Raw genomic sequence first — 7,384 nt, 5'->3', positions numbered from 1 at the left:
TCTTCTCCCCACAAGGTATTGTGCGCCATCTAGCCCCAAGGAGGAAATGTTGAGTGAAATATAAACTACTAGTGTAAGCTCCTTTTCTCACTGAGGTTGAATCATAGACTGTACGAAATTACAAACTATGGACAAAACAAAAGTATTCGGACACTCAAACAATATGTCTTTGTTGAGCATTTATTAAAAATAAACAAAAACATTGATGTTAGGGAGCTGGTTCTCTCTAAACGCTTTCTCTATATTCTCTCTCTTTAAAAGCTTTTATTATGTTGGAACATGGCTGTAGGGATTTGGTCCCATTCAGACATAAGATCACCAGTGTGTTCAGGCACTGACCGAGTCTCACAGTCAGCAATCCAATTCATCCTCTATGTATTCAAATGGGGTTCAGGTCAAGACTTTGTTCAGGTTTACATTATCACACCAGGGTCAGTAGAACATTTGCCTATGCACAGGGACATTGTCATGCTGGAGCAGAAAATGTTGAAGAATTTCCCTTGTCTCATGTAAAAGTCTAAATGCTGTAATGCCCAGCAGAAAATAGGTCACAAGGATAAGAGAATGGAAAAGTACCCAAAAGTCTGTAAATGCAGGCGCTGGGGTGCGCTGGCAGAAAAACATGTTTTTTGAGATGTTCCACCAATAGAAGAAGGTTTAGGGAGAGATGTATCTAATGGTGGCAAGGCCACAAGGAGTGACAAAGAAGAAGAGATAGATATGAGGGTGCCCATTGGGCACCTAGCAATAAGAAAAAGTATAAGACATGAACACTGGCCATTGTAACCTCAGATGTCCAGATGGCCAGCTGGCTTCTCACTTTGTTGCTTGTCAAAAAAGTGAATTCTTCCTGGAACCTCGACTCTGAGAAACTTCTTTGTGACCTGAACCAAGGACTTTGAATTTGCTATAACGTAATAACTTCTTTGAGACCTGAACCAAAAGGAACTTTGAATTTGCCACAACATAATTGGCGAGCTCAGCCAGGAGTGGACGAGGAGTCGAGGAGTGGGCACGGTGGGCGTGCTGGCAGAGGCCTCACAAAACAAAGGTGCGCCATAAAATAAGGTAGCCTAAGTAAATTTTTGCTTATATTTGTTTTGTGGTGAGCTGGCGCCCAGTTGGTGACTGCCTTAAATAAAAGACTCCACCAAAAAGAACCTAAAAGTGATAAAAGAATAAAAGGAGGGTAGGTTCCAGGTTTTGAGAAACAGTGCATGCAGTAATTGTTTGTCTGTCTATAGGCTACGCGAGAAGCGCATGTCCCAAACGCAGAAGGTGCGTTGTAACGTGAGAAGCACGTTATTGTTAGTCTTATCTGTTGTATTGTGTGCGTGCAATGCCGAAAGAAAGTGCGTGTGAAATGAGAAGCACGTGATCTGTTTTATTTGAGGAGTAAAGTGGTTTTTGTTTGTATGTCTAAGTGATTTTTCATCTTAAATATAAGGAGAAAAGTCGTTTCGGAGAAAATTAGCAAAAGTGATGATAATAATAATAATAATAATAATAATAATAATAATACATTTTATTTATAATGTGTTTTTCTAAAAATCCAAAGTGCTAGAAATTAAAAGTTAGAAATTATATAGCCATGTTTGAGCAGAATTGATAGAAAGGACGGAGACGCAGAGATAAAGTGCTTTTTGACTGGGCTCTGTGTTCTGCATAAAAAAATAAAAATAAAAATAAATTACTTTTGAGCCAGTCAGATACATCAGCACTGTCCCGAATTTGTTACAATTGTATGCAAGTGACCTTGGCGCTCAGTGAGAAAAAAAGGGAGTAATCAGGCTGAGAAAGCTGAGACAGACAAAGGCACATGAAATAAAACTCTTACAAGAAATAAGAATGGTGAATCAATTTTATTAAAAAGTTTAATGGATAATAAAAAACAAATTAATGAAAGGAAAATAAGAAAACAAACATATCAAAGAACAAAGAATATTCCTCGAAATTGGTTTTGTCGGCTGTTTGGCCATTTTCCTGACTGTAAGCGTTGTGATCCAGATAGGGAAACACAGCCCATATTGAGCAGAAGTTTGATTGATTAACTTTGTCTTTTCATTTGTTATAATAAAAATAAAAATAACGTGTGTGTGTGTGTGTGTGTGTGTGTGCATGTGTGTATGTGTGTGTGTGTGTGTGTGTGTGTGTGAATGAAATCCCGGGTGTGTGAATGAACAATGTAGTAGACTAAAAATATTTGTATTGAGATAAAGAAATAAGGAGGGAGAGAGGTGACAGAGAAAGAGAGGTTTTTTTTTTTTTTTTTTTTTTTTTTGAAGCCTGAAGATAAGAACACATGTGGACAAGAGTGAGAGAAAGGGAACTTTTGGCTGGAAAAGGAATTCGTAGATGATGAAGAACAGAGACAAGAATTAACATACCAAAAGAAAAAATTATTATTTAAGAAAACTAACAAAAATGAAAAAACTTGAATTGATTTATTTGAACCATTAAAATTAGAAACTTGCAATAATGAAGAATTAAATTTTTCAGTTACCATGTGGAAAGGCCATGAAGTGGAATTGACCCCATCTCTTACTTATCTAAATAGGGCAGGAGATATGACTGCACAAGGCTGGTGGTTTGAAAAGAACATTATTTGGAGTTTCGAACTGATGTGCCTGGGGGAGGACATCATTTGGAAACGAAATATACATGATTGACTAGGAGAAGTGACGCCGAAAGCCATTGTCTGAGGTACAAATATGAACAAATATCTTGAGATATCTCCAAAAAACCAAACAGGTACCGGAATTCTTAAACTTAACAGAAAATTGAGAAAACAGATTATAATTTGACTAATTGGGTGGGAATACAGAACAATTGAGGTTAAAACAATGGCTTCGATGTCACCACAACAAGAGACCCCTGTAGAGCAGCTTATATCACAATACCTGATATGTAGAGGTGCTATTAAAAACCTGTCAGGGAAGTGGGAAAAAATAACTAGAAAATTAAACACTAAGTGGACAGCAGAGGGAACATTTGATTTGGCTATGTGCAGGGAAATGGGAGCACTGATAAAGAATTACAAAAAAGCAAAAAAAGAGAAGAGAAAAGAGGAAAAGAGCAGGAGGTGTTGAATCTTTTTAGAGACCAAGGGGTAAAATTGATTAAGGGAATTAGGGAGAAAACAGGAAAAGGGAATTAGGGAGAAAACAGGAAAAGAAAGTGACATAACAGCAACCCCACCTCCTTATGCACTACACTATGATTCAACTGGTAAACAACTGCCACTGGTAAATGCAACTTTAACAGTACAAGGCAAAGTGGACTTTGAGGACGAACCAACTGACGAAGTTAGGAGGGAGGAAGAAGGGATGGAAGACGACAGAAAAGTGAGTCCTGGCTACAGAGAAAGAAAACCTACAGACATCTTTGAAGCTCCAACTACAACAAAACAGGGCACTCTGAGTCATGGGGAAGTCAAGACAGCAACCTAAGCATGAGACATCTGACCAGGACAATCCCAGACCCCACCCTCTCCAATCCTTATCATCATGCAAGTAAAGCCCTACAAGAACTCGAAGAGAGACTGCAGAAGGAGATGGAAGCTGACAGCCAACAATTCGAACCTGAGCAAGATGAGATAGAAAGAGACATACTCATAACCAAAGAACAAATCCAACGAGAGACTGAGTCCATGCGAAAGGCATTGGAGGAAACCATGCGAAGAGAACATCGGAGACTTCAGGACTACACAAGGAATAGACCCCGCTCAGCCAGCCCTAACAAAGAATACAAGAATGTGTCAGGGACCCTCCTCTTGGAGGAACTCCCCCATAACAAACCACATTGGATAAGAGGGGACAATTTGAGAAGAAGGTCAATGAGTGGATTATGTCTGCACAAAGAAGAAAGAGACCAACTGAGAGAGGAACAAACATAGTGCTCCTGATTAAAGGGCAACAAGGACAGCATGTGCCATGGGCAGGACAAGATTTGGAAGGACCGATAGCTCGCCTCCCTGACATACACGAAGGGACGGGCAAATGGATTCGACTACTGGAAGAAGAGACAATGGGCAAGATCTTAGCCATCGGAGATATCAAGGCCCTGCTGGCAAAGTGTGTGGGAGGTGCAAGAACAAAATGAAATCCTTGCTGACTCAGGACTTAACCAGGCAGTCGACTCGACAAGGATGGATGCCATACCACTTGACCATTACAGGACCACAATGTGGCAGGCCCTCAGAGGACATTATCCAACTCAGATGGACCCAAAGTTATTAAAAGGGGAACCAATGGGAGAAGAAGAAAACCCAACTACCTATATTCAGAGACAAACAAGAAGATGGAAACAACAGCTGGAAAGAGACCCTGAACGAGACCCAGTGATAACAGCACTGTTCAGGTCTGCTATAGTGGAAGCTATGCATCCGTCCGTAAAAGCCAAACTGGAAGATGTGGTGGGACTGAATTCAGAGACAACAAAAGAATTCTGCGACCATGTGGCTCATGCAGTAGAACAATACAGGAAGAATGAACAGAAGCTGAAGAATCAAGAAAGAGAACTTCAAAGAAGGCTGACCCAGCTACAGCTGGATGACCTAATCAACAAAAAAAAAGAAAAAAAGAAAGTCCAAGCTACCATGAAGGATGTTGAAGGTCAGTCTGCAGTAATGGCAGCGATGAACATCCCAAACCCAGCTGCACAAGTCATGCAGCCGACACCAGCCCATATGGGTCAGAGTACATCCATCACCACAGGAAATCCACAGCAACCAAACGCACCAATTGTGATATACTTTCCTGAACAGCAAAACAACAGATATGAAGCAAGTCTCTCACCTCCCTAGATCTGAAAAATATGTCAAGACAGTAGGATACTCGGGACTGACGCAGTTAATCCCAATGAAGGCCCCTGCATATGCCCATGGCGTATGTCATCTCCTTGGTGCAGTATGGAAACAAAGAGGATTAAAAAAGAGTGATGGAACCCCAATCCAACATGGGGACCAAATTACTAAACTAATCACAGCTATGATGTTTCCAACCAAATTGCTATTATCAAGTGTCAAGCTCATAAAAAAGGCAATGACTTTGTGATTAAAGGCAACAATGCGGCCAATATACAGGCTAAACAAGCCTCAGGATGTCAATGAGCAGTTATGGCACCGTCTGTTCTGATCCAGCCCCTACCTACTGTAGACAGCATTGCTCAAATGCAATCCAGAGCCTCTCTATCTGAAATACATTTATGGCAGCAAAGGGGAGCGACAAGAGATGCTAACAATATATGGAGATCACATGAAGGCCATATGATAGCCCCCACCCCGTTGCTTAACATTTTAATTCCAGATGCGCATGGTTTTGACCATTGCGTAAGGCGGGAGATTATAAAAAAAATAAAAAGACAAGGATTTACAAAATAATGTCAGAAAAGGAACAGCAACTCCAATAGGCTCTATTCCAGTTCCAGAAGGACCCTTCAAACATCTAGTGATGGATTATGTGGACATGATAAAATCAGTAAGAGGAAAAAGATACATAGTTTTTGTAGACAGATTTAGCAGATGGGTCGAAGCAGAACCCTCAGCAGACCAAGGAGCAGAAACTGATAACATTTTTAACCAAAGAAGTCATCCCAAGATTTGGCATACCATCTCAGATTAGCTCTGACATTCAACAGAACAATTAAGACTAAGATCAAGCAATGGATGCCTTAGGCCATCAGCTAAAATACACCAGCAAAATGACATGGCAAAACAGGCAGGCTCTGAGTTGGCTACTGGCAGAAAGGGGAGGGGTATGTGTGATGTTTGGAACTGACTGTTGCACCTTTATTCCAAATAATACAGCCTCTGATGGAGCTTTTACTAGGGCCATGAAGAAGCTGAAGGATCTAAGACAAGAAGTTGCTGAAAATGCGGGGAGAGACAGACACGTTGGATACTGGTTTGACTCTATATTTGGGTCCTGGAAAGAATGGTCCATTAAGGTGGGAATAATAATAGCTGTGGCTGTTGTCATTTTTCTTTTGTTGTTCTGCTGTGTCGTGCCTTTTCTCAGATCCATGCTAGCCAACGTGGCCGCCAAACAGATGATTAATGTGTCAGTCAAACCATCTGGAGTTGACATCGGGTGCACAGACTCAAGAGTGTACCCAATTGGGCCAGGACTGGACGAGCTAGATGACTTCCTGTAAGGAGTTCTGGTGAAGGAGTAAGGAATGGGGTACCTTGTACCTAGCTCGTCAGGAGCAGCTGGGGTTAGGTGTCTTGCTCATGGACACCTCGACACTTAGTCAGGTGGAACCAGGGATTGAACCACCAACCTTCCAGTTTGTAGACAACCTACATGAACCACTGAGCCACTGCCGCCCAAAGCTAGAGCAAGATGACTTCCTGTAAGGAGTTCTGGTGAAGGAGTAAGGAATGGGGTACCTTGTTACTTTTGATTTCTAACAGTTTGATTCTGTTTTTGAAGAGAGAGGGAGGTAGTAACAATGTGTATTTTATTTTTGGGGTAAAATTAGACAGATCATTAGAACGTGGGTAGAGTAGGGAGTTAGGTAGAGGGGTTATTTTTCTTTTTTGATTTGATACAAGGGCTCATTCCAGAGTATATTCTTACATATATTCTTACATATAATCCTACTGAGTATATTTTATAATCACACTAACTGTTCACAAAATATGAATATGTGAATGAGAGGGGACGATACAAGGTTTGAAGCAGGTCATTGCCTGTGGTACGAGGTAATGCAACCAGATATAAAGGGAAAAGATAAGAATGTTTTTACTACTTTTATCACTTTACTCGCTATAAAAGAGTTCTTTTAACATTTCAAAGTTTTTTATGAATTAAATGTGAAGTACATGCATTAGACTACTGGTAGATGTTTCCACGGGGTAAAAAGAGAAATTAATTATAAGCGCGGTCGCCAATTGCCGGACCAGCAAGGGCAGACTCAACTGGTGGTTTAAAAACCCGCTGTCTGCTCCAACACCAGATAGCGCCCTAGGCAGGATCAGGGCACCTCTGGCAACGATGGAGCAACCCAGATAGCACTCCAGGCCACCGGAAGCGCCTTTGCAGTTCCTCTGGCACTGTGGGACAATCCTAACTTCAAGTCTGTACACTGAGATATGTTGATTATACTGAAAATCAAATGTTTAAAGTAATCTATCCCTTCAGAGTGATGATCCAAAAGGAAGGTGAGATCTTTTACTCCACTCCAGTCAAAGGGGGGTGGAGATGTTTGGTCTCGCTATTCCTCCAGAGTGTGCCTTTGTGATGAAAGCCTATTGATAAGAAAGATGGATGGTCTATATTGGCAATGATTGATAGGTAACAGAGAGAGGTTTATTCATGAAGATACATTCTGGGACAAAAGTGAAGGTGGGACTAAAGTTAGTCCAAAAGGGGGGATTATG

The sequence above is a fragment of the Squalius cephalus genome, assembly GCF_949319135.1.
Source record: "Squalius cephalus genome assembly, chromosome: 9".
Taxonomy (NCBI): Eukaryota; Metazoa; Chordata; class Actinopteri; order Cypriniformes; family Leuciscidae; genus Squalius; species Squalius cephalus.
The sequence above is the reverse complement of the archived record's forward strand: the minus strand, read 5'-3'. Positions refer to the sequence as shown.